We start from the raw sequence: 24785 nt of genomic DNA, 5'->3' as shown, positions 1-24785 counted from the left end.
TCTGTCCTTGATTTTTGTTTATTGTTTTGGTTTGGGGACTTCAGCTTCTGAGGATTGAATTGATCATATTCCTCAGCGTAAATATATATATATTTTGCTCTTGTATATTATTGTAAATCATATATTGTTTTATGTAGATGTATTTTTAATTTATGCAAATCACATATCTTAGTTTTGTCACCCAGTGACTAAAATGTGTTTAGTTATTTCCTGTAGATTCTGTTTTCTAGCTAATGAGGTTGGCTTTCTCCTTCCTCAGTGAAGGATTCCCAAACAGAAGAGAAAAAGCAACACATGTCCAAATAAAGAGGGAGTATTACTTAACTTTCCCATTAAAATATTACAAGAATCCTGCCTTCTTTGCAATAGCAGTAAAGCATTACTCAAAGTGCCACTTGTTTGGAGTTAGAGAAAGGACTTCAGGACTTGCATCAGCCTTTTGTTTTGTGTGTGTTGATGTGGCTTAGGAGGATTTTGACTTCTATGTTCAGAAGTCAAATGGGTAGGTACTCACTGCTAAGGTTCAGGTAACATAAGGACCAATTAGAAGTACATAAAGCAACACGGGTTTAAAAAAAAAAAAGCAACATGGGTAGATCTTAAGGACAGAATCCTTTTGAGAAACCTAAGAAGGAGAATAAGGTATATTATCATTTACATAATTTACAAATAAATCTGTATGAAACAAGACATAGTTTGTAGTAGTAGGTAAGAACAAAGGATCTATACATTTACCCAGAAGTATAGCTGCTGTTTGTGAGGAGGGGATTTGGAGTGAGCTATGAGGACAAAGGGACATAAATAATTGGGGCCTCTCAAGGATCAATGATGAAACGTGGCTGTCTTAGTCTATTTGGGCGGCTGTAACAGAATACTATAAACCAGGTGGCATGTAAATTGCAGACATTTATTTCTCACAGTTCTGGAGACTGGAAAGTCCAAGATCAAGGTGCTGGCAGATTCAGTGTCTGGTGAGAACTCACTTCCTCATTCATAGATGTTTCCTGGTTCCTTGTGTCCTCACAAGGTGGAAAGGGCGGAGGAGCACCCCTTAGTCTCTTAAGGGCACTAATCCCATTAATGTGGGCTCTACCCTTGTGACTTAATCATCTCTTAAAGGCACACTTTTTTTTAAATGTTTTTTAAAAATTTATATTTATTTATTTTGAGAGAGAGACAGCATGAGTGGGGAGAGGCAGAGAGAGGGAGAGAGAGAATCCCAAGAAGTCTCCACATTGCCAGCACAGAGCCCAGTGCAAGGCTTAATCTCAAGAACTGTGAGATCATGACCTGAGCTGAAACCAAAGTCAGAGGCTTAACTGACTGAGCCACCCAGGTGCCCCTTAAAGGCACACTTTTTATTTTTATTTTTATTTTTATTTTTATTTTTATTTTTATTTTTATTTTTATTTATTTATTTATTTATTTATTTATTTATTTATTTATTTAAATATATGAAATTTATTGTCAGATTGGTTTCCATACAACACCCAGTGCTCATCCCAAAAGATGCCCTCTTCAATACCCATCACCCACCCTCCCCACCCTCCCACCCCCCATCAGCCCTCAGTTTGTTCTCATTTAAAAAAAAAAAAATTTTTTTTTAATGTTTATTTATTTTTGAGACAGAGAGACAGAGCATGAACAGGGGAGGGTCAGAGAGAGAGGGAGACACAGAATCCGAAGCAGGCTCCAGGCTCTGAGCTGTCAGCACAGAGCCTGACGCAGGGCTTGAACTCACCAGCCGTGAGATCATTACCTGAGCCGAAGTTGGACGCTTAACCGACTGAGCCACCCAGGTGCCCCTGTTCTCATTTTTTAAGAGTCTCTTATACTTTGGCTCTCTCCCACTCTAACCTCTTTTTTTTTTTTTTCCTTCCCCTCCCCCACAGGTTTTTGTTAAGTTTCTCAGGATCCACATAAGTGTGAAAACATATGGTATCTGTCTTTCTCTGTATGGCTTATTTCACTTACCATAACACTCTCCAGTTCTGTCCACGTTGCTACAAAGGGCCATATTTCATTCTTTCTCATAAAGGCACATTTTTTAATACTATCAACGTTGGGAGTTAGGATTTTAACATGAATTTTAGAGTGACACAAACATTCAGTCTATAGCAGGTAGCTACACAAAGGACTGTGGAATTTCTTTTTTTTTCGCTTAAAAAAATGTTTTTTAATATGAAATTTATTGTCAAATTGGTTTCCATACAACACCCAGTGCTCATCCCAACAGGTGCCCTCCTCAATGCCCATCACCCACTTTCCCTTCCCTCCCACCCCCACCATCAACCCTCAGTTTATTCTCAGTTTTCAAGAGTCTCTTATGGTTTGCCTTCCTCCCTCTCTAACTTTTTTTTTCCCCTTCCCCTCCCCCATGGTCTTCTGTTAAGTTTCTCAGGATCCACATAAGAGTGAAAACATATGGTATCTGTCTTTGTATGACTTATTTCACTTAGGATAACACTCTCCAGTTCCATCCATGTTGCTACAAAAGGCCATATTTCATTCTTTCTCATTGCCAAGTAGTATTCCATTGTATACATAAACCACAACTTCTTTATCCATTCATCAGTTGATGAACATTTAGGCTCTTTCCATAATTTGGCTATTGTTGAGAGTGCTGCTATAAACATTGGGATACAAGTGCCCCTGTGCATCAGCACTCCTGTATCCCTTGGGTAAATTCCTAGCAGTGCTATTGCTGGGTCATAGGGTAGATCTATTTTTAATTTTTTGAGGAACCTCCACCCTATTTTCCAGAGTGGCTGCACCAGTTTGCATTCCCACCAACAGTGCAAGAGGGCTCCCGTTTCTCCACATCCTCTCCAGCACCTATAGTCTCCTGATTTGTTCTTTTTAGCCACCTGGCATCAGGTGATATCTCAGTGTGGTTTTGGTTTGTATTTCCCTGATGAGGAGGGACGTTGAGCATCTTTTCATGTGCGTGTTGGCCATCTGGATGTCTTCTTTAGAGAAGTGTCTATTCATATTTTCTGCCCATTTCTTCACTGGATTATTTGTTTTTTGGGTGTGGAGTTTGGTGAGTTCTTTATAGATTTTGGATACTAGCCCTTTGTCTGATATGTCATTTGCAAATATCTTTTCCCATTCTGTAGGTTGCCTTTTAGTTTTGTTGATTGTTTTCTTTGCAGTGCAGAAGCTTTTTATCTGAGGTCCCAGTAGTTCATTTTTACTTTTAATTCCCTTGCCTTTGGGGATGTGTCAAGTAAGAAATTGCTGTGGCTGAGGTCAGAAAGGTTTTTTCCTGCTTTCTCCTCTAGGGTTTTGATGGTTTCCTGTCTCACATTCAGGTCCTTCATCCATTTTGAGTTTATTTTTGTGAATGGTGTAAGAAAGTGGTCTAGTTTCATTCTTCTGCATGTTGCTGTCCAGTTCTCCCAGCACCATTTGTTAAAGAGACTGTCTTTTTTCCATTGGGTATTCTTTCCTGCTTTTTGTCAAAGATTATTTGGCCGTACTTTTGTGGGTCCAATTCTGGAGTCTCTATTCTATTCCATTGGTCTGTGTGTCTGTTTTTGTGCCAATACCATGCTGTCTTGATGATTACAGCTTTGTAGTAGAGGCTAAAGTCTGGGATTGTGATGCCTCCCACTTTGGTGTCTTCTTCAATATCACTTTGGCTATTCGGGGTCTTCTGTGGTTCCATACAAATTTCTGGATTGCTTGTTCTAGCTTCAAGAAGAATGCTGGTGCAATTTTTATTGGGACTGCATTGAATGTGTAGATAGCTTTGGGTAGTATTGACATTTTAACAGTATTTATTCTTCCAATCCATGAGCACAGAATGTTTTTCCATTTCTTTGTATCTTCTTCAATTTTCTTCATGAGCTTTCTATAGTTTTCAGCATACAGATCTTTTACGTCTTTGGTTAGGTTTATTCCTAGGTATTTTATGATTCTTGGTGCAGTTGTGAATGGGATCAGTTTCTCTATTTGTCTTTCTGTTGCTTCATTATTAGTGTATAAGAATGCAACTGGTTTCTGTACTTTAATTTTTTATCCTGTGACTTTGCTGAATTTGTGTATCAGTTCTAGCAGATTTTTGGTGGAGTCTGTCGGGTTTTCCATGTATAATATCATGTCATCTGCAAAAAGTGAAAGCTTGACCTCATCTTTGCTAATTTTGATGCCTTTGAACTTCCCTGATCTTGGGAAGGAAACAGGCATTGAAATCCAAGAGGCACAGGGAACTCCATTCAGACGTGACTCGTATCGATCTTCTGCACGACATATCACAGTGGAACTGGCAAAATACAAGGATAAAGAGAGAATTCTGAGAGCAGCTAGGGATAAACAGGCCCTAACATACAAAGGTAGACACATAAGGCTAGTAGCAGACCTATCTACTGAAAATTGGCAGGCCAGAAAAGAATGGTAGGAAATCTTCAATGTGATGAACAGAAAAAAAATATGCAGCCAAGCAGCAAGTCTATCATTCAGAATAGAAGGAGAGATAAAGGTTTTCCCAAACAAACAAAAACTGAAGGAATTCATCACCATTAAACCAGCCCTACAAGAGATTCTAAGGGGGACTCTGTGAGTGAAATGTTGCAAGGACCACAAAGTATCAGAGACATCACTGTGGAATTTCTTTTTAGGTGGGACTTAGGGCTGGTGGTTCGGTTGGAAGAGGGGACTTTTTAGAAGCACAGTTTTTGTAGCATTTAACATAATGCTGAGAATATATCAGTTGCACATACAAAAGAAAAAAAGCGTGGCTGCTTTAGTGAGCATTAATGGCAGCTCATGCTTTCCCCAAATATCCCTTTTGCTGCCTGAAGCTAAAATCACATTTGGCAGGGGTTTAGGCAAGTAGCAGGAAGGGTCAAGTGGGTTTCCACACGGGGTGGACAGCAGAGTCCTACAGTTTTGAACTGGAAGTGATCTTAGAGCTCATAGTCCAATCTCTTATTTTCCAACCATAACCTCTCTCTCTGGCTGTCACCTCTTTGGCTAACTCCTGCTTCAGGACTCAATTTAGAGAGGGATTAGGCATTACCTCCCTCCTCCTGCAAAGTCTGGTTGCCATCCTTCTTTAGGTCCCCTGTACTTCTTCCGTGGTCACACTCATCACTTGGAATTAAAATACTTATTTAATTTAATTTAATTTTACTTTGTTTTGTTTTATTTTACTTTAATTTTTAAAAATACAATTTATTGTCAGTTGGTTTCCATACAACATCCAGTGCTCATCCCAACAAGTGCCCTCCTCCCTACTTTCTCCTCTCCCCTCCCCATCTACTTTGTTTTGTTTTATGTTATGTTATTTTTGTTATGTTATTTTTATGTTATGTTGTGTTGTGTTATGTTATGTTATGTTATGTTATGTTATGTTACTTATCTGTTGCTCCTAAGAGACTCCAAGGACAGGTCTTTGGTGTATCTAAAGCCAATTGTAGGGCCTGCACATAGTCATTCTCAAAAAGTATCAACTGAATAAAGGAATGTGCTTGAAAAACTCTGAGGCAAAATCATTGAGGTCTACGGAGAGTTTGCTAGGGTAGAGTAGACTAGATGACTGGACTAACAGTGACAGAGCAGAACTAACAAACCAGAAAACCTCATGATAATGATAACAATAATATAGAAAGAATAGAAATGATAGCATCTCCTGAGTGCTTCCTAGGTGACACCCTGTGTCATCATACTTTATAGGTATGAACTCATTTATTCTCCACCAATGTGCCCATTTTACAGATGAGAATATTGAGGCACAGATGAGTTATATAACTTGCCCAGTTCACAAGACTAGAAGGTGGCAGTGGAGCCAAATGTTCAACTCAGTCAATAGAATTTCAAAACTAATTATCATCACAATGACAAACATTGATGGCAGACCTAATAATCATAAGACACGATATCAATCTCTGATAGATCCTTGCCTTCAGCTAGAGTCCACACTGTGTATAAATGAAGAGACTGGCGGGTGAATCTGTAGTCAGAGTGCAGACATGTATAGGCCTAGGGCGTCTTAGGTAGTCTAGAAGTGTCTTACATCCCTAAAGATTGAACTAAATCTTTGAACACACAACAGGTCCTTCTATAAAAGGAGAACTTGAACTGGAAGGAGAACTTTAAGGAAAGGTGTCCTGGCAGTCTAACAAATATGAATAAAAAAAGACTGGAAATTTGTACATTAAAATATTGACAATTAGGTATCTTTAGTGCTAGGATTGTGAGTGACTTAAAACTCTTATTGATGCTCTTCCTCACTCTCCAACGTTTCTTCAATGTACATATATTACTTTGGTGATTTTTTAGAAGAAAAATCTTGGAAGTGATAAAGACAAGTGCTAGCTTTTCTCAAACTCCACCCAGAATTAATTCCATCTGTTTATGGTGACTGAAACAGAGGAGGGCTTTGAATTTTTGTGGCTGTTTAGAAACTTAGTTTATCAGGGTTAGAAAGAACCATAGAAGTTTATTAATTTAGTTCTGGATAGCTGTATTTATCTCCTTCTCCCTTCTATCTAAAAGTTGAAAGGAAGTTATTCATTGGTGGGCATAAAAATTGATCCTTTATTATACAGATTGCATTGTTTTTTTTTTTAATTTTTTTATTTTTTCTAAATTTTTTTTTTTTAATGTTTATTTATTTTTGAGACAGAGAGAGACAGAGCATGAACGGGGGAGGGGCAGAGAGAGAGGGAGACACAGAATCGGAAACAGGCTCCAGGCTCTGAGCCATTAGCCCAGAGCCTGACGCGGGGCTCGAACTCACGGACCGCGAGATTGTGACCTGAGCCGAAGTTGGATGCTTAACCGACTGAGCCACCCAGGCGCTCCCAGATTGCATTGTTTTATAGGTTATTATTATTATTTTTTTTTTACACTGCAGGTTACTACCAACAGAAGCCCCTTGAAAGTGGCTTCTGTAGGATCATGAACCTCTTGAAATTGTATGCAAATCTTTGTGTGTGTATAAATGTACATTTTTTTTTTTTGGAGTGGATGAGTTCATAGTTTTCATACATTCTCAAGGAACCCCTCAAAAATATTAAGAACTGCTACATGAAATGGACCCACCTATAAATCCCAGACAAGGGCAATCGGCATCTGGATCTGCTGTTAGAAAGTTAGAGGCAAAGTTGGAATCAGGTGGCCTGGTCAATAATCCAGGTGCAGGGCTCAAGAATAAGATTATTACCAGTCATGAGCTGGTCATAAGGTTGTAAATCAGAATCCAGATGTAGGGGCGGAAATTGCCTGGAATTAGGAAAGAGGGAAAGAAAGAATACAACAAAAGTAGTTTTAGTAAATACCTGTTGCTTCGAAAGGAATTGATTTTAGACTTGGCTAAGACAAGAGGTTTCTCTGTAGCAGTGCTATATTCTGGTATGAGTTAAAGTGTCTGAGTTCCCAGATGACTCTATGATGTCTGCAACTCTCCCTCCTGGGGGGTCTCTCCATACCCTTAAATGCAATCTACTAGAGATTCGGGGATTGTGGACTCTATGCTATTACTTACTTACTCCTGTTTACTACATTTATAAAATTATGTCTGAGACCTTAAAATATACAGAGAGCAAGCACAAAAATAGTATTTTTCACAATAATAATAATATTTGCAACCATATCATATAAATGCAGATTATTATGGTGTCAAGATGTTCCACAAAATAATATTAGCATTTAGTTTTATAGTTAGAGAATGAAAACAATTTATTTCAAAGATTGGATGGTTAATAGGACTGGTTCTCATGGAACATTGGGTGCATTTCTTTCTTTCAAAAAAAAGAAAATGATTTTAAGTTTATTTATTTATTTTGAGAGAGAGAGAGCAAGTTGGAGGAGGGGCAGAAAAAGAGGGAGAGAGAGAATCCCAAGCAGGCTCCATGCCATCAGTGCAGAGACTGATGCGGAGCTTGATCCCATTAACCATGAGATGATGACCTGAACCGAAATCAAGAGTTGAACACTCAACCGACTGAAGCATCCATGTGCCCTAAAAAAGATTTGATATTTAAGCAATCTCCATACCCAATGTGGGGCTTGAACTCACAACCCTGATATCAAGAGTTGCGAGCTCCACCAACTGAGCCAGCCAGACGCCCCATCTTTTAAAAAACAATTTTTTTAATGTTTTTATTTTTGAGACAGAGAGAGACAGACCATGAGCAGGGGCAGGACAGAGAGAGAGGGAGACACAGAATGCAAAGCAGGCTCCAGGCTCTGAGCTGTCAGCCCAGAGCCCGACACGGAGCTCAAACTCACAGACCGTGAGATCATGATCTGAGCTGAAGTCGGACGCTTAACTGACTGAGCCACCCAGGCACCCCCAGATGCCCCATCTTTAAACCTAATACAAACATTGTGGCAGGCACTGTGGAGGATACAAAAGAAATACAAGACAGGCTTCTTAACCTTAAGATATTACAGGTTTTTCAGGAAACATGAACAATACAAGTCCAGTCTGGAGTAAAGAGTTAAATTCAATGTGGTCAAGTGCTAAATGTAACCAATTCAGAGGAGAGTTGAGGGGTCTTGGAAACTGCTCTTCAACAACAGACATGAACATGTGTATACATATGTACACACACACAGACCTCCTCATCCCTAATGAAAGAAGCTTGCAATATCACTTTTCCTTTCATTTTTAAAAAGAAAATCAATGATACATTAAAGTATGATATATAGAAAATATGTTCTATTTCAGTTGTGTGTTCTTCAAGACTCTTTTAACATTCCAGCTTTATAAAAAAGTCATTATTTTAAAAGGCAAGCAGCCTTACACATGCATATAGATGCATTTCCTATTGATGAATTTTTTAGGCTGAGCCTTTATAAAACTGGTTATTTAAAAAAAGAAAGAAAAAGAATGAGAAAGAAAGAAAAGAGAATAAAAGGAAAGAGGAAGAAAGGAAGGAAGAAAAGAACTGTTCTCCCTTATTTAACAGAACTTGGTACATTAAGATAAATATTCACTTATTTAATTTAAACCACATATAGTGTAGATTTTTCTGCTTTTAAGAGACACATTTGCATTTCCTAGTTTTGTCATTTTAAACCTCAAAATAGTTTTTGTTGTTGTTGTTGTTTTAGAGAGAGAAGGAGAGCACCAGTGGGGAGAGGGGCAGAGGGAGAGAGCAGGCTGTCACCGCAGAGCCCGATGCAGGGCTCAATCTTACAAACCGCGAGGCCATGACCTGAGCTGAAATCAGGCTCAACTGACTAAGCCACCCAGGTGCCCCTCAACATAGTCTTTCAAGTATGTTACTTATGTAAAGATTTATCTTTATCCTTGTTAACTATTTGGAAAAATGAATGCTAAAATTATCTTTGGTTCCTACCTCTATGTGGCTTAATTAGGTAAAAATTTTTTAAAATCCAGATTTGAAGAAGCTTGGAGATATTTTAAAACAGAATACATCTATATATGCCTCAGGAAAAACTCAGGGTTTTTATGTCAGGTTTGAAATAAGAACAAAACTGCTTTGAGATACCTGATCACAGAAACACAAATCATGTCTCCACAGACTCTCCAACAATGCTCTCTGCCAAAGCCACTGTGACAGTATATTGTGTAGGAAAAGATACCCTGGGCCAGAAGACAACACATCTGGGTTCTGGTGGCAGCATCTTTACTCTCTTCATCTGTTTTCTTATTTCTGAAATAAAGGTAATAATACCTGCCCTGTCCATCTCTCAGGGTTTTGTGAAGACAGAGTGTGACAATAAATAATTGGAAACATTTTGGGCAAAGCATGTAGAGTGAATTCAAAATTTTAAGATAACTTTTTAAGAAAAAATTAAGTGAAAATTAAATAAAAATATAATGATACATAGCATTTCATTTTCCCTAGATTGACACAAAGGTCTGGGGAAATTGGGTTTTAGGAAGACTTTAAATTCTATTTCACTTTAAAAGCATTCCACAGTGGTGATTCCAGCGCCTTGTTGAATCTGTTTCTGGTAAAGTCTGGGGGGCATGGAAAAGGTGAATGATGTGGTGAAAAGACACATAGGGTAGGTAGGGGATCACTGTTAACAAATGGCTGTTAAAATTTGTGTTAAAGAAAGTGTCCAAGATTTAAAAATTTTTTTCTTTTTAAGTTTATTTATTTATTTTGGTGGGGGAGAGGAAGAGAGAAGGGGAGAGAGAGAATCTCAAGCAGGCTCCGTGCTGTCAGCTTGGAGCCTAATGTAAGGCTTGATCCCATGAACCATGAGATCATAACCTGAGCTGACATCAAGAGTCAGAAACTTAACCCACTGAGCCACCCAGGTGCCCCAGTGTTCTTCCGAGATTTAAGGACTTGTGGCAAGCTTCTCAGAGTCTAGTCCCCATTAAAAGCCATAATGGGTGGAAAAGTCTGCTAAGAGTTAACAGTGTCCTGTTAAGAACTAGTGTTCTTTTTCCCAACTTCATGTCTTTATACCATCTTTCGTGTATTTGTGCTCCTTATCCAATACTACTCTCTTCCCCCAAAGCCTTCCTAGAACTGGTCCCACCTTCAAGTCAACAGAAGCTTATGAAATACTTTATTCTTGAGGAAATTTCAGAGTTACTTCCTGCTTTTGTTTAGAATTCAGTGATATTGTACCTGTTTTTGTTTTTTGGTTTTTTTTTTTTTTTTTTTTTTTTTTTTGACTAAAGGAAACCAGTGACTAAAATGCTTCCTGATCTGTTCCCCTCCTGCTGCCTCCACCTTGTTTGGAGAGTTCTCATTTATTCATTGCTGGTATTGACAGCTATTGAAAGGTTTAAATCCATATTATTAATCCAAAATAAATTTGATACAAGCTTATTGCCTAGTAGTAGAGACATGGTTATATAAACTACAATATATCCACTTCCAAGAGTACTGTGTAGCTATAAAAAACAATGCTTAAGTAGCTTCTAAAAACAAGGCAAGAGCTTGTTACAAAGTTTTTTAAGTGTTAAAAGTAAATCTAATAGAGTCCCAATTATATAAAGATCTTTGAATATAGGTGAATTTTTTTTCTTTACATTTAGCTGTATTTTTCCAATTTTCTATCATGAGCATGTTCATTTTTATATTAGAATGGAGTCTGTTTGTGGTTTTTTTTTTTCCAGCCCAGTACTAAGTAAATTGTTTTCACATTGGTTAATAAGAATAAACACACTTAAAATCTCAACAATAATGATAAAAATATATATATTATTCTGGGAGAAACTGATGTATAACAGGTGAGTTCACTACAGACCACTCAGTTTTAAGTCCAGCCTGAGCTCAGCCTGTTACTGTGTAAAGTAGGAAGTGGTGAGATTACTGGAGCTTTGCGGTTGACTTCATGTAACCTTGGCCACAACAGACATACATACCTCGTAAGTCCCCACCACTGCCCTCCCCTTCATCCTTCAAAATCTCGTCCCTTGCCAGCTTCCCATTTTATTTCCATACCTCCCCAATGGCTTAAATCAAGGGACAGGAAGGGAGGGGAAAATGGGGCAGGTCAAACTTAAAGGTATAGGAAAGATTCTTTTTTCCTTACTTCTATCTCTGCAGGCAGGGGAGATCCCTTTGGACAAGTTCTGAGAAACAGAACTATTTCATGTAACTGAGCACTCAACTACTTCAGCCAATGGAGCTTGTGACCCAATTGTGGGAGTGCAGTTGAGTTCCCTTTTATTTCTTAGAGTGACTTTTTAAAAGGCACTGGAGCATGTAGCAGTGTCTTTTTCCCTTTCTTTCTTTTTAACACTAAAAATTCATGGTAATGATCATTATTACCCCATTAACATTTTGTGAAATTGATTAAGACCTAAAGCAGCTTTTCTGGCATAAGAGTGTTGTAATATCATATTCAATAAAGGTTTAGCAGGCAGAGACTGCATAAAGACAGAGCATGGTACATATTTGGAGGTCCTGTAAAAATCTCCATTAGCTCTCCAAGGACACGCAAAAATATTTTAAAAAAAATTTTAATGTTTATTTATTTTTGAGAGAGAGACAGAGTGTGAGCAGGGGAGGGGCAGAGAGAGAGGGAGACACAGAACCTGAGCAGGCTCCAAGCTCCAAGCTGTCAGCACAGAGCCCTACGCAGGGCTCGAACTCATGAACCATGAGATCGTGACTTGAGCTGAAGTCAGACGCTTAACTGACTGAGCCACCCAGGCGCCCCAAAAGTTTTTAAAAAAATGTATTCTGTGAGGGGCACCTGGGTGGCTCAGTCAGTTAAAGGTCTGACTCTTGATTTTAGCTCAGTTCATGATTTCACGGTTGCCAGATCAAGTCTTATGTCGGCCTCCTCGCTGAGAGTGGAGACTGCTTAAAATTCGCTCGCTCTCTGCCCCCTCCCCCCCCACTCACGTTCTCGCTCGCTCTCCGTCTCTCTCACTACCCCTCTCAAACAAACAAACAAAACCAATAGCATAAAAATGTATTCTGTGGTGCAAACAATATTTTCTCAGTCCTTTTTAAAATGTTGGGGAGGAAATCTTGCTGTTCCTTTTGTAACATATAATTTGTGCAATTATAGGACAAGTCCCCTAAGTACTAACTAGCGCAGGGAAAAAAATAAATATTTACAAGCTGAGAAAGAAGAACTATAAGAGCTGTATGTCCAGGGTACAACTCTCCCCAGGGCTCCAGGAAGGCTGGCAGCAGAGGTCATGAAATGAGAGTTTTCAGTCAAAGCAGAGAAAGAAGAGGGGCCCAGGCTAAGGGAAGGTCAAGTTTAAAGGCACTGCTGTGTGAAAGAGAATCCTCAGGAAAAGGAAAGCTACTTGCTGAGAATAGTTGTAGATGAAGCCAAAGAAGCAGGCATCAGCCATATCACAGGCTGGGGAGTTTGGAGTCTACTGTAAGGACCGGGAGTATCAAAGTGATCTCAGTAAGAGTTTTACTAGGTTGGCACAGCTGTTTTAAAACCATTTCAGGTTGGGGCACCTGGGTGGCTCAGTTGGTTAAGCATCTGACTCTTGATTTTGGCTCAGGGTATGATCTTGTGGTTGTGAGATTGAGCTCCATGTTGGTTTCGCTTTGGGTGGGAAACTTGTTAAGATTCTCTCTCTCTCTCTCTCTCTCTCTCTCTCTCTCTCTCTCTCTCTCTCTCCCCCCTCCCCCTGTCTCTCCCTCTGTCTCTCTCTCTCCCTTTTTTCTCCCCCCCTCCTTCTCTCCCTTCTTCCCTTTCCCCGTGCCTGGGTGGCTCAGTCAGTTAAGCATTGGATTTTTGATTTTGGCTCAGGTTGTGATACCACTGTGGTGAGATTGAGCCTTGCTTTGGGCTCACTGTAGGGTGTGAAACCTGCTTGGGATTCTCTCTCTACCCCACTGTTGCTTGTGTTTGCATTCTCTCTCAAAATAAACAAATAAATAAATAAACTTAAAAAAAAAAAGATTCTCCCTCTCTGACCCTCCCTTGCTCCCTTTCTCTCTCTCAAAAATAAAAATGAGTGCCTTTAAGTGGGACAGGTCTTTTCCAGGTCCATACTGCCTCCTACTTTGCTGTATTAAACCCCATGATTTCATGTATTTAAATACTTATTAGTGAAGGCACTTGACACTGTCTCAAGAAACATCTGGGTAGGCAATGGAGAGTCATAGAAGGACTGGAATAAATCAATGACATGATCAGATTTGCAATTTAGGAAGGTCATTCAGGCAGTAAATTGGAGAATAGGTTTTGTGACAGTTGGCATGAACTGGAGGGAAAGGCTGATCAGAAAGATATTTAGAAGGGTAAAATCTACAGGACCTGATAGTTAATTGTATGTGGCAGATGAAGATGGAGGAGGTTTAAATGGCTTCTAAGTTCTGGCCCTGGTAAAGGGGCAGATTGGAGTGTGATTCACTGAGATGGGAGCTTTGCAACCGAAGTAACAGGTGGGAGCAATGAAAGGACGTTCAGTTTGAGACCAGGTATGTCTGATGGTCCTGTGGGGCATTTTTGGCAAACTATTCAGCAGGCTAGAGATGCTGTGGGTACTTGGCTTTCCCCATGGTCTGGAACCAGGTTGGTTGTTGGGTTGTTGAGCTATTCTTAGCACCATTTGTTTTCCACCTTCTTTGGCTGTATCCCAAGGAAAAGCCTGATTTCTGTTTTCATTTGTTCCCATTTACCTAAATTCTCAGGTTGTATCCATCCTGCAGGGGTTTTAAGGAAGAGGAATGTAATTATGTTTCACCTTCTTGTGCCTATTTCCTCTCTCTTCCACCCATCAGGGAACTGCCCCGTGGTTGTTTGTACTGTTATTGTTAGTAGGTAATTGTGCCTGCATGGTTAACCACCCAGCAGAGCATTTGTGGGCTGCATGTGAACATGAGCTACTACCATTAAGAGGTGGCAGACGCCCAGCCTTTCTGGGGAGCACACCTGGCACAGAAGGCTTTCCTGTCCCATGAACACTGACTTATCTGTAATAGGCCTCCTGCAGGGGTGGGGCTCGGGCTGGGCTGCTTATGGGCTGGAACTAATGGCAAAATCATTCTTAGAAGCTTGGCAGGACACATGCAAAGGAACAAAGTGTTTGCATTGTCCTCAGTAATTTAAAGCTTTCTCCTCTGGACCTGAGAGGAATCTGGGTTCTAGAAATAAAATCTACCCAACTCATGCCTCCAAATGACTAAATTCTTGTGTAATGTTGGCATTTGAAGTTGTCTGCAGAATGAGGCAAATGACCAGTGAGTATGGCCAGGAAGTCCTGCGAAGGACCTTTACAAAGGGTGAGACTGCAGTGGTATCCCTCCATGGGAATGTAGACCACTCTGAACCCTGGTGTGGCTCCATGATGCTTTGGGTAATTCACATGCTACCTTGGGAAAGGGGGAGGGAATATCCAGATTAAAGGTAAGAGAGGTTCAGTGAAACACAGTTGGATACATTTGTGTATTTATTTTAACTGTTATTATACTCATTGACAAGTTTTTAAAAAAAAAAGAATGTGAAAAGAAAATTCTGCAGTTTCACCACCCAAAGGGGTGCCTGGGTGGCTTAGTTGGTTAAGCATGCAACTCTTGATTTTGGCTCAGGTCGTGATTTTACAGTCATGAGATTGAGCCCTGCATCAGGCTCCATGCCCAGCTTGGATTCTCTCTTTCCCTCTGCCCCTCCCCCACTCATGTGCATGTGTATATGCACTCTCTCTCTCAAAAATTAAATTAATAAATTAAAAAACCCCAAATCCTTTCCTGCAGGTACATGTACAAAACATTATTTTTATTAATGATAAATCATGTTGTACATTTAGGGGTTTTGTTCCTTATAAATTAATATATACTTTACATAGAATGGAATGTATAGATGTTAAGTGTACATTTTGATGAATTTTGGCAAATGTATACCCACTCTGTCCCTGACCTCTCCCTCAAGCCATATTCCAAGATTAGAACATTTCCGTCACTCTAGAAATTTCCCTTACCTCTTTTCAAATCAGTCTCTACTCTCTTCATCTGCTCTCCACCCTCCCAGGCAACCTCTGTTCTGATGTCTGTTGCTACAGATGGTTTTGCCTGTTCTCAAACCTCATATAAATGGAAACATACAATTGCAAACACTTTTGTACTGTTTTTTTTTTAAATCTAGTAACACATGTGAATGATTTCCACCTCAGTAGTATTTATCCACAGCATCACTTTTAATGGAAAAATAATACTGCTTTTTATGAATGCAGTGTATCATATTTATTTATTTAACCAGTTCCTATCAGTGGACATTTTGATTTCTTTAATTTCCTCTTTTCCCCCCTTCCTTCCTTCCTTCCTTCCTTCCTTCCTTCCTTCCTTCCTTCCTTCCTTCCTTCCTTCCTTCCTTCCTTGTTATTATAAACATCCCTCATATCAATATCATTATAGGCAAGCCTTTGCATGTGAGGCAATGTGAGGTTACATTCCTGGAAGTGAAGTTGCTGTGTCAAATAAACGCGTCTTATTTAAAGAGATATTGTCAAATGATCTCCCAAAAGACTGCCTTAGTTTATTTCTTAGTATTGTCAAAACATCATGTAAACTTGTTTTCTCAAACCCCCACCAGCATTGAGAATTGGGGGGAAAATCTTTGATCTTACTCAGTTTCATAATGTAAACCTGATATTTCATGTGAATCTGTATTTCTTTTACTATTCTTAATGAGATTGAAGACTTTTTCTTCTGAGTAAGATTTCATTTCCATTTGTCATTTTACAGTAGAAATAATTGGTCTTTTTTAAAAAAATTAATTTTCCAGGGGCTCCTGGGTGGCTCAGTTGGTTAAGTGTCCAAGTCTTGATTTTGGTTCAGGTCATGATCTTACAGTTAATGGGTTCAAGCACTGTGTTGGGTTCCACACTCACAGTGTGGAGCCTGCTTGGGATTCTCTCTCTCCCTTTCTCTCTCTCTCTCTCTCAAAATAAATAAATAAACTTATCCAAATGATCATTAGCTGATTATGGAAAAAAATAATCTTATTGAAGATGGAGGATAAAAGTAAACCAATGAACACAACCAGAAGCCAAATTTTCTGTCTGTTACTTTTAGCCAATGGTTGATATTAGCCTTATTCTATAATTGATTTTGCCTAATTTTTGCTTTTCGGGCAGTGTTTTTGTTTTCAGTTACTTTTAGAAAGGTTTTACTTCTGCTTGCAAAAAAATTAAATTTCAGTTTTGAATGACTAGTTTTTTAAATAAAATTAATCCACTAAGGATACCTTTAAACCAGGACATACCTTAGATATTTTAAGAATTATTAAGGGAGAGCGAAATAGCCAGTGTTTAGGAAGCCATTTGATTTTTTCCAAGTTATCCAGCAACAAAGTTAGTAAGTGAGGTTTGAAAACATTCCAACCTTTTGTGTCAAATCCCGGGTAGGTCTATACCATCTTTTTAGTATATCATAATTTTATTTCAAACTTTGATTATCAGCATCATCAATAGGTATAGGCAAAGAGGTTCCTTTTTAAAATTTTTAAGAGAACCATTGGTGTTTTAGTGTAGCTCAATTGAACCTGGGATAGCTCAGTTCCTTATTTGTAGAATTGAGAGGATTGGTTAAATTTACCCCATAGGTCTCTTTGGGACCTAAAACTCTTAAGATAGAGAAATGTATCATTGTTATAGTAAATGTAAGTAAGATTTTTTATGATAATAGAGATTAATAAATACCATTTTGGTAACTTCTTATTTTGAGAATGTCCAAAGAGTCATTTAGAGATTCAATAAGCATGTAGGCAGTAGGGTAGAATGCAGATTCTGGAGTTGTAGGCAGTTTTGGGTCTGAAATCCAGCTCCATCACTTCCTATTTGTGTAGCCTTTAGCTAATTAACTTAATCTCTCAGTTTCTCAGTTTGCTCATTTGTAAATGGGCGTAACAATTGTCTATCTCAAATCATTGCCTGATACATAAGAAATATCCAGAATATGGTAGCTGCTGTTATTATTTTTATAATCATCATCATTGTCATCATCAACACAATCAGGAATGTATAGAATCAGAGAAGCAGAAGCAGCTGTCACTTCATTATTCATCAATCCACTCTAATTTATATTGAAACTTTTGATTGGTTATTTGTATTATCAAGTATACAATGCATCTGATCCCCTCATCCCATTTGGAAGGATATAATAGCTGAAAACCTTCTCTGTGCCTTTCAGGTTCTCCTTTGTAACTAAACTGCTCTCTCAAATTGGTGGTAGTGAAGTCCATTCACTTTGTGAAGGTCCAGTGATCTGGAAGGAAGCCTGGAACTCCTTGTGGCCTGAATGTACTCATAACCTCTCCCCTTGTGAGTGCCTGCCACAGTGGCGACAGAGAAACCACCCTGCAGGTCACTAGAAGATGTGCAATTGCTCCCCACTACAGACTCCTAGAGAGACAGGTATGAACCGTCGGTGGCCCTGAAACTCCCCTGCAGTGTTCTACTAAATCCTCTCTGACTATATGTGACTTGACCTGGAAGGTCCCCTTTTGTTTTGAGGACCTTACTGACTGTCATTTCCAACCCTCCCTTCAGCTAACCTATGTCATAGCACCTGTGCCTTAATAATGAGTAATGCATGAGTCTGTCTCCCTTACTAGCCTAGATAAGAAGCTCAATAAATGTGTATGCAGTGGATAAAGGAATGCATGAACAAAACAATTCCCATCCTTGATAGTGATGTTCAGGATTTGCCCAAGACCCAAGTTTTCAGACATCTCACAAATACTTTAACTCCTTCAAAATTTTGGAACCTGTCCTACTTCCCCCACCAGGAGGGCTCCCTCATGTCTACCTATCACTGTCATGCATTCTTCCTGAAGCTCTACATATGTTATCTAATCTTCACTACAACCCTGAAGGCTGGTTGAGGACACCTAAAACTCAGAGTTATAAAGCCACTAGCCCAAGGATCAATATGGGGAGCAAATGGTTTGGATTCCAGGTTTGTCTCACTCCAAAGCCCAGTGCTCTTTCCACCATACTACATTGTCTCCAGAAAGAGGACTGGCAGGTGGTGAGATCTGTCACCTGGTTGTCCCATTGTCTCAGGTGTGTGTGAGTAGAACTCCAAGGCTTTCACCAATAGGTATCACCGTTTTGAGGCATGAGAGCAGGTGGGTGGTAGAGTCTGTTTTGAATGTGGCAGAAGAGCTTGAAATGTCACCACCAGCTGTCATGGATGTTTAAATTTCTTCTGGCTCAAGGGATTGTTCTCCATTAAAGCAATTGAATCTATCTGGGAGGAGGAGGGCATCTGCAGTAAGTCATTTACATCTTGTATGTCTTATCAATTCAAGCCCAAATGACATAGGTTTGGAAAGTGACATATATGTGACACATATGTCAGCCTAAAGAAAGAGGTAAACTGAGGCAAGCTCAAAGGACCAGAAATTGAGTTTATTTGGGAATAGTGGAGGAATTGCAATTTGGGAAATTCATGCTGTAGCGAGCTATAAGGGTTTGGGGTGGACTTGTGAACAAGGAATGCAAAGATGGGAAAGTCTAGCCAGAGTCCAGGTGGTAAGTTCATTGGCTGGAGGATGGGGAGAGATTCTTGCTGGATGTTCACTGATGAGGAGATAAGCCCCATCTTCTGTAAATCAGCTGTTTGTGGGAAATCAGTGTCTTAATTCTTAAGTTCTGTTCTTCTGAGGGCATGTGCATGAGATTCCTCATATAATATCCTCCAGTTCAATTTGAGGTTGCAGTCCTTTCCCATGGTGTAGTTATATACAGAGAGAAATGTATATTAATTAACATTAATAAACATATATTCTTTCACATAATGTGGTTCTAGAGAGATAATTGAACATATATTAATACCAATAAAAATATTTTTTTAATTAAGACAGCCTTTTGGTATCATTCTCCTGGATATGTGTTATGAGGAGATGTGTTAAATTAGTTTTTTTGTTTGTTTTTTGGAGCAAAATTTTAATTGTTCTTGAGTCATCTTATAAATATAAGAGATTGCTTTTGAAGGGAGTACGAAGAAGAATTTTGTGTATTTTAATTTTCTAGAAGATTAATCTGTTAAATGTATGTTTTGGTATTTTTATAAGGGCTGTATTTATATATTAGAGTAGCTTGTTTTTTTTTTTTTTTAATTCTAAAGCAATACGTTAGAACTAAGTTAAAGCAATGAAATTTCATACTTTTCATTTTTGCTGCCTTAGAATGGTCACAGTAAACTCAATGAAATATTTCTAGAAAGATATAAATACCATATTGTGTCTTCGTATTGTCAAAGTTCCAAGGTTTCTTTTTTTGTGGGCTTTTTTTTTTTTTTTTTTTTTTTTTTTTTTGACACATCATGATAAAAGCAATATTAAGTTTGCATTTCTGGGAAGAGTTAGTTTCTTATTATAAAGGAGTTAATACCGGATTTAGTGTTATGAGGTCCCAAGAAACAGCATTTTTAAAATCAGAAATAGCCTGACAAGAGAACAATGTACATCATTAGATGCAATTGCTGCATAAGTGGTCTTTTTGTGTTAGAGAGTGCAGTTTATAGTAATTGAAAAAAATCCCATGTGCCATTTTCATTGTTTGCTCCATTTGTTTGCTTTCTATGTGATTGAATTTCACACAAAGGAGAGAATGAAAATAATTTTCAGGTGCATCATTGTATTTTCTATAGATTCTTTAATTTTAGAGCTTAGCTCTTGTTAAGTATTCTCCAGGGCGTGTGTATTTGTGTGTGTGTGTGTGTGTGTGTGTGTGTGTGTGCGCGCGCGTGTGTGTGTGTTATGCCATTCAAAGAAGGAGAGTGACATTTCTTTTGAAACCAACCTCTGATTTGGTTGAATGTTACATTTTTTAAAAAACAACAAAAATTGGCTTTCAATCACATTTTGAGTTTATTTCTAGACATTTGCCAAAGCAAGCTTTATTGAAATTAGGAGACAAAATTATATTTTACATTTGCTAGTGTTGTGTTTCCAAAGCCACAGAAACACAGATATATAACACTCTGCCACACAAATATTATTTTAAAAAAACCCAATATATGAGATGCAGTTCTCGATCACACCATATTTTCCACATCTTTTTGTCAGTGGGTGTTTATACTTGGGTGAAATAAATTTGGGGAAAAGGATATATGTCCTCATTTTGAAGCAGCAAATCTTTGCTACTGTTTCGTTTTATGAATGGTGCATGGAACTGGCTTGTGGGAGTAAATGGGGAAACTGTAAGACATAAATAGAGTAACATTCAAGGAAATAGGGGAAAGGCAATGAAAATGGCTTGCATGGATAAACTATAACTATAAACTCATGGATATGAGGAACAGAATGGTTTGCTTTTAAGTTTAATTTTTGTAACTTGCTGCTACTCAGCATTACTGTTAAATACTTAACAGTGCATACTTAACAAGGCATTTTCTGAACACAGATCTCTGAATCTCATTATATTAGCTTTTAATTATTAAGAGGTGGTTCTGTGAGACTCAGAATCCTGTGAGCCATTGGGAAGAAGGAACTAGTGCAATTTTAGGAGTGAGGACAGTATTGATGGATCAGAAGGAAAGTAGCTCAAAATTTTGTATTCTTATAAGAAAACTGTCCCTAAGAGAGAACTCTCCTCCTTTCAATTTATCTCTCACAAGAGATAATGAGTAAATGGGGATTCAGTATCATCCAATCTAGGCTTTAAGATTCAGACTTTAAAAAAAACCTCATAGCTGTTTACTGAAATGATTTTGTTCTAGAATATTATAATCAGCAGTCTTAGTGTAAATGCTCATGTTGTGTATTTAGAGCATGTTGACTTTGGGATGCTCTGGGTGAGTTTCCACACCACATTTTATATTGTGTGAAAATTTTATTATTAAAATCTGTATTGGGGGCACCTGGATGGCTCAGTCAGTTAGGTGTCCAACTCTTGGTCTTGGCTCAGGTTATGCTCTTGGGGTTTGTGGGATTGAACCCCATGTCAGACTCTGTGCTGACAGCATGGAGTCTGCTTGGGATTCTCTCTCTGCCCCTCCCCCATGCACATGTGGTCCCTCTCTCTCTCAAAAGCAATAAATAAACTTAAAAAAATCTGTATTGACTCATTAGGATATGTAGAAAATATGACAGGCATAGTGGCACAACTGACTTTTTTGAAAACGAATAATCCAAGATCCTGGTGAATAATTTGTCACCTCTATAACATTTATAAAAATCTATGGCTCTAAGTAAGATACAGTCTTCAAACATGTATTCTTCTTTTTTTTTATTTTTTTATTTTTTTACTTTTGAGACAGAGAGAGACAGAGCATGAATGGGGGAGGGGCAGACAGAGAGGGAGACACAGAATCGGAAGCAGGCTCCAGGCTCTGAGCCATCAGCCCAGAGCCCGACGCGGAGCTCGAACTCACAGTCTGTGAGATCATGACCCGAGCTGAAGTCGGACGCTTAACCGACCGAGCCACCCAGGCGCCCCAAACATGTATTCTTCTAACAAGCAGAATGGTCAGTGTTGGGAGACATTTTCCACGGGCCTCTCACATTTCTGCCTATCTTGTGAGCAGATGCACTGACTGTATTCGTTCTAGACTATCCTTTCAAGGATGTTTGTATAGCGAATGGTCTTGGAAAATAGAGGTCCTGTCTCCTTCTGGAGAAAAGGAACAGGTTTATTTGCTGCCTATTATAAAAGATTCAGCGTTCCTTTCCTGTAATGCAAACCAGTGCATGTGCAGATGTTATCTGGGCCCTATCATGTCACCTTGTGGGGATTGAGACTCTGAGAACCAGTGTAAGAGAGTGCTGATACTCTGGCTACTGGCATTGATGTGAGTAATAACATACTTTGTGTCTGACTCAGGAGTCTCATGTCTTTTACCAGCGTGCATAAAACTGTGGTAGGCTTACTGGTTAATTTACAAGTAAGATACAATCTCAGAGCCTTCATAGTCCTTGAGAGTTTTCAGTACCATAGTTCATAGACAAATTTCTTCTTTATGTGTGCCTGTAATTGTTAAGACCTTCCTAGATGTATAACTAATAAAAGAAATGATCTTCTAAGTAATACTAAATACTAGGGGCACCTGGGTGGCTTAGTCAGTTAAGTGTTCAACTCTTGATTTCAGCTCAGGTCATGATCTCATGGTTCGTGAGATTAAGCCCTAAGTCAGGCTCTGTGCCGACAGCATGGAATCTGCTTAGGACTCTCTCTGTCCCTCTCCCGCTTTCGGGCTCTCAGTCTCCCTCAAAATAAATAAATAAACTTAAAAAAAAAAAAGGAAGCTTTTAAAAAATACTAAATACTAAGTAATCTTCCAAAATAATTCTTAAGATTCTTAGTGTTGTCTTCATTTCCCACCATATGCCCCACCTAAATTGTTAACTAGAGCCAATTTTCAATTGAAAATATTTTTTAATGTTTATTTATTTTTGACAGACAGAGAGCATGAGCGGGGAAGGGTCAGAGAGAGAGGGAGACACAGAATCTGAAGCAGGCTCCAGGCTCTGAGCTGTCAGCACAGAGCCCGATGCGGAGCTCAAACTCACAGACTGCAAAATCGTGACCTGAGCCAAAGTCGGACACTCAACCGACTGAGCCACCCAGGCACCCCAAGAGCCAATTTTCAATTTAAGGAAAGAAGAAATCAATTGAATCTTTACCCCTAAAAATTCCTTGGCTGACAGAACTTTAGATATCACTCATTTCAAAAAAAGAGATTAGAAAGCTAAAGCTGGAATCTACTAAGGTCAACAGAGTAAGTAGGGAACCTAGCCTGGGATGGAAGATTCCTTTTAGTTCAGGTCTAATCCAGGATACTTACTAATGATGATAGTCTGTGTTTTCTTTTCTTGTTAGATAGAAACACCGTATTTTCTCCTTAACATTTAAAAATGATAAAATACCAGATTAAAATAAAATCAAATCAAAAAGATAAAATAGGTCTGGAATGGTAATGTGACACCCTGGTTAAGAGTGAGACCTCTGGTGTCAGCTAGACTAGGTTTGTGTTTTGGTTCCATCTGTGTAACTTTAGAGCAAGGCTTTGATTTAGCTTCTCTATGTCAGTTTGTCACCTTCAAAAAGGAAGTTAGAGCAATACTCCCTTAGAGAATGGCTGTCACGATGAAATGAGGGAATGCAACACACAGTGCAAGGCACCTGGTGAATTCTCATCAAATGCTAGTGATTATAATTAGATATTTGTTCAATGTGTGCCTGACAATTAACAAATGACTTAGAAAACTGGTCAACAAATAATGCAATAGCATTCATTATTCATCCCAAACAAATGGTTTTTAAGATGGAGACAATTGCACATTGATCAATTTCTTTGCCATTAGTGCAGTTCACATGTTTTTTGTGTTCCTTTTTGGGTCTTGCTGGGAATTAATTCCAATCCTGGCTCCCCCATAAATGATGTGGCCCTTAGGGACTCAGGAATTTTATTTCCACTTCAGCAGCTTTATAGGCACTTCTCTATCAGAATAAAAGTAGGGATGTCAAGTTTCTTGGCCAAAAGCTTCACTTTTATTTTCTTTCAGAGCCATCTAAAAGAATGTTTCCTTTTCCTCTGTTATTTGCATCTTGTAAAGCCAGTAAGCTGACCTTAGGATCCTATTATCTTTTGTTCACATAATTCACAAAAGCTACTGTCAATAATTCTATGATTATTTTTTCCTAAAAATTAAAAACTTTTAACTATTAATGAGTAAAAAATAGAAATGTAAGAGTTCTAGAAAATATGACTGTCCATTTGTTCTCAAACAGTAAACAAATAGCATGTTCACTGCTCCATAGAGAAGTGAGAAAAATAATGTACAAAATCTTTGTTAAAGCTAAATATATTAATAAAAGTCATTTATTTTGATACTGTATTCTCCCTAAATTTTTAGTGTTATTAAGATATATTTTTTCTATGAAATATTGCTTATGTACTGGGTTTTTAAAAAATGTTTTTATTTTGGTAAAGTAAAAAAAAAGTCAAACTCATATTGCCTTAAATTCTTTTTTTTTTAAATTGGCTTTTGAAATCCCAATGTCTAAGAACCAGGAATAATTATGATAGTGAACACTTATGTAAGGCATATTATAAGTCAGTCTCTGTTTTAAGAGCTTTATACACATTAGTTTATTTAATTCCTTTTTTTTAATGTTTTATTTATTTTTGAGACAGAGAGAGACAGAGCATGAATGGGGAAGGGTCAGAGAGAGAGGGAGACACAGAATCCGAAGCAGGCTCCAGGCTCTGAGCTGTCAGCACAGAGCCCGACGCGGGGCTTGAACTCACGGACCGTGAGATCATGACCTGAGCCGAAGTCGGACGCTTAACCGACTGAGCCACTCAGGCATCCCTAAAGATTTATTTAGTTTATTTAATTCTTAACAGCAACTTTATGAGGTGAGAACTGATTATACCCAATTTATAGGTAAGGAAACAGAGACACAG

General features: G+C 38.6%; 1 long non-coding RNA gene across 3 annotated transcripts in view; it reads left to right on the top strand.

Moving 5' to 3' along the window:
• Positions 1 to 24785, top strand: part of LOC122240419 — a 113490-nt gene that overhangs the window by 5184 nt on the left and 83521 nt on the right. For all 3 annotated transcript variants that reach the window (XR_006220153.1, XR_006220152.1, XR_006220154.1), the window contains exons 3-4: positions 9501 to 9643; positions 17559 to 17782. This is a non-coding gene — a long non-coding RNA (uncharacterized LOC122240419). The remainder of the gene's footprint in view (positions 1 to 9500; positions 9644 to 17558; positions 17783 to 24785) is intronic.

This window comes from Panthera tigris, chromosome B4, assembly GCF_018350195.1.
Source record: "Panthera tigris isolate Pti1 chromosome B4, P.tigris_Pti1_mat1.1, whole genome shotgun sequence".
Lineage (NCBI taxonomy): Eukaryota > Metazoa > Chordata > Mammalia > Carnivora > Felidae > Panthera > Panthera tigris.
The sequence above is the reverse complement of the archived record's forward strand: the minus strand, read 5'-3'. Positions and strand labels throughout refer to the sequence as shown.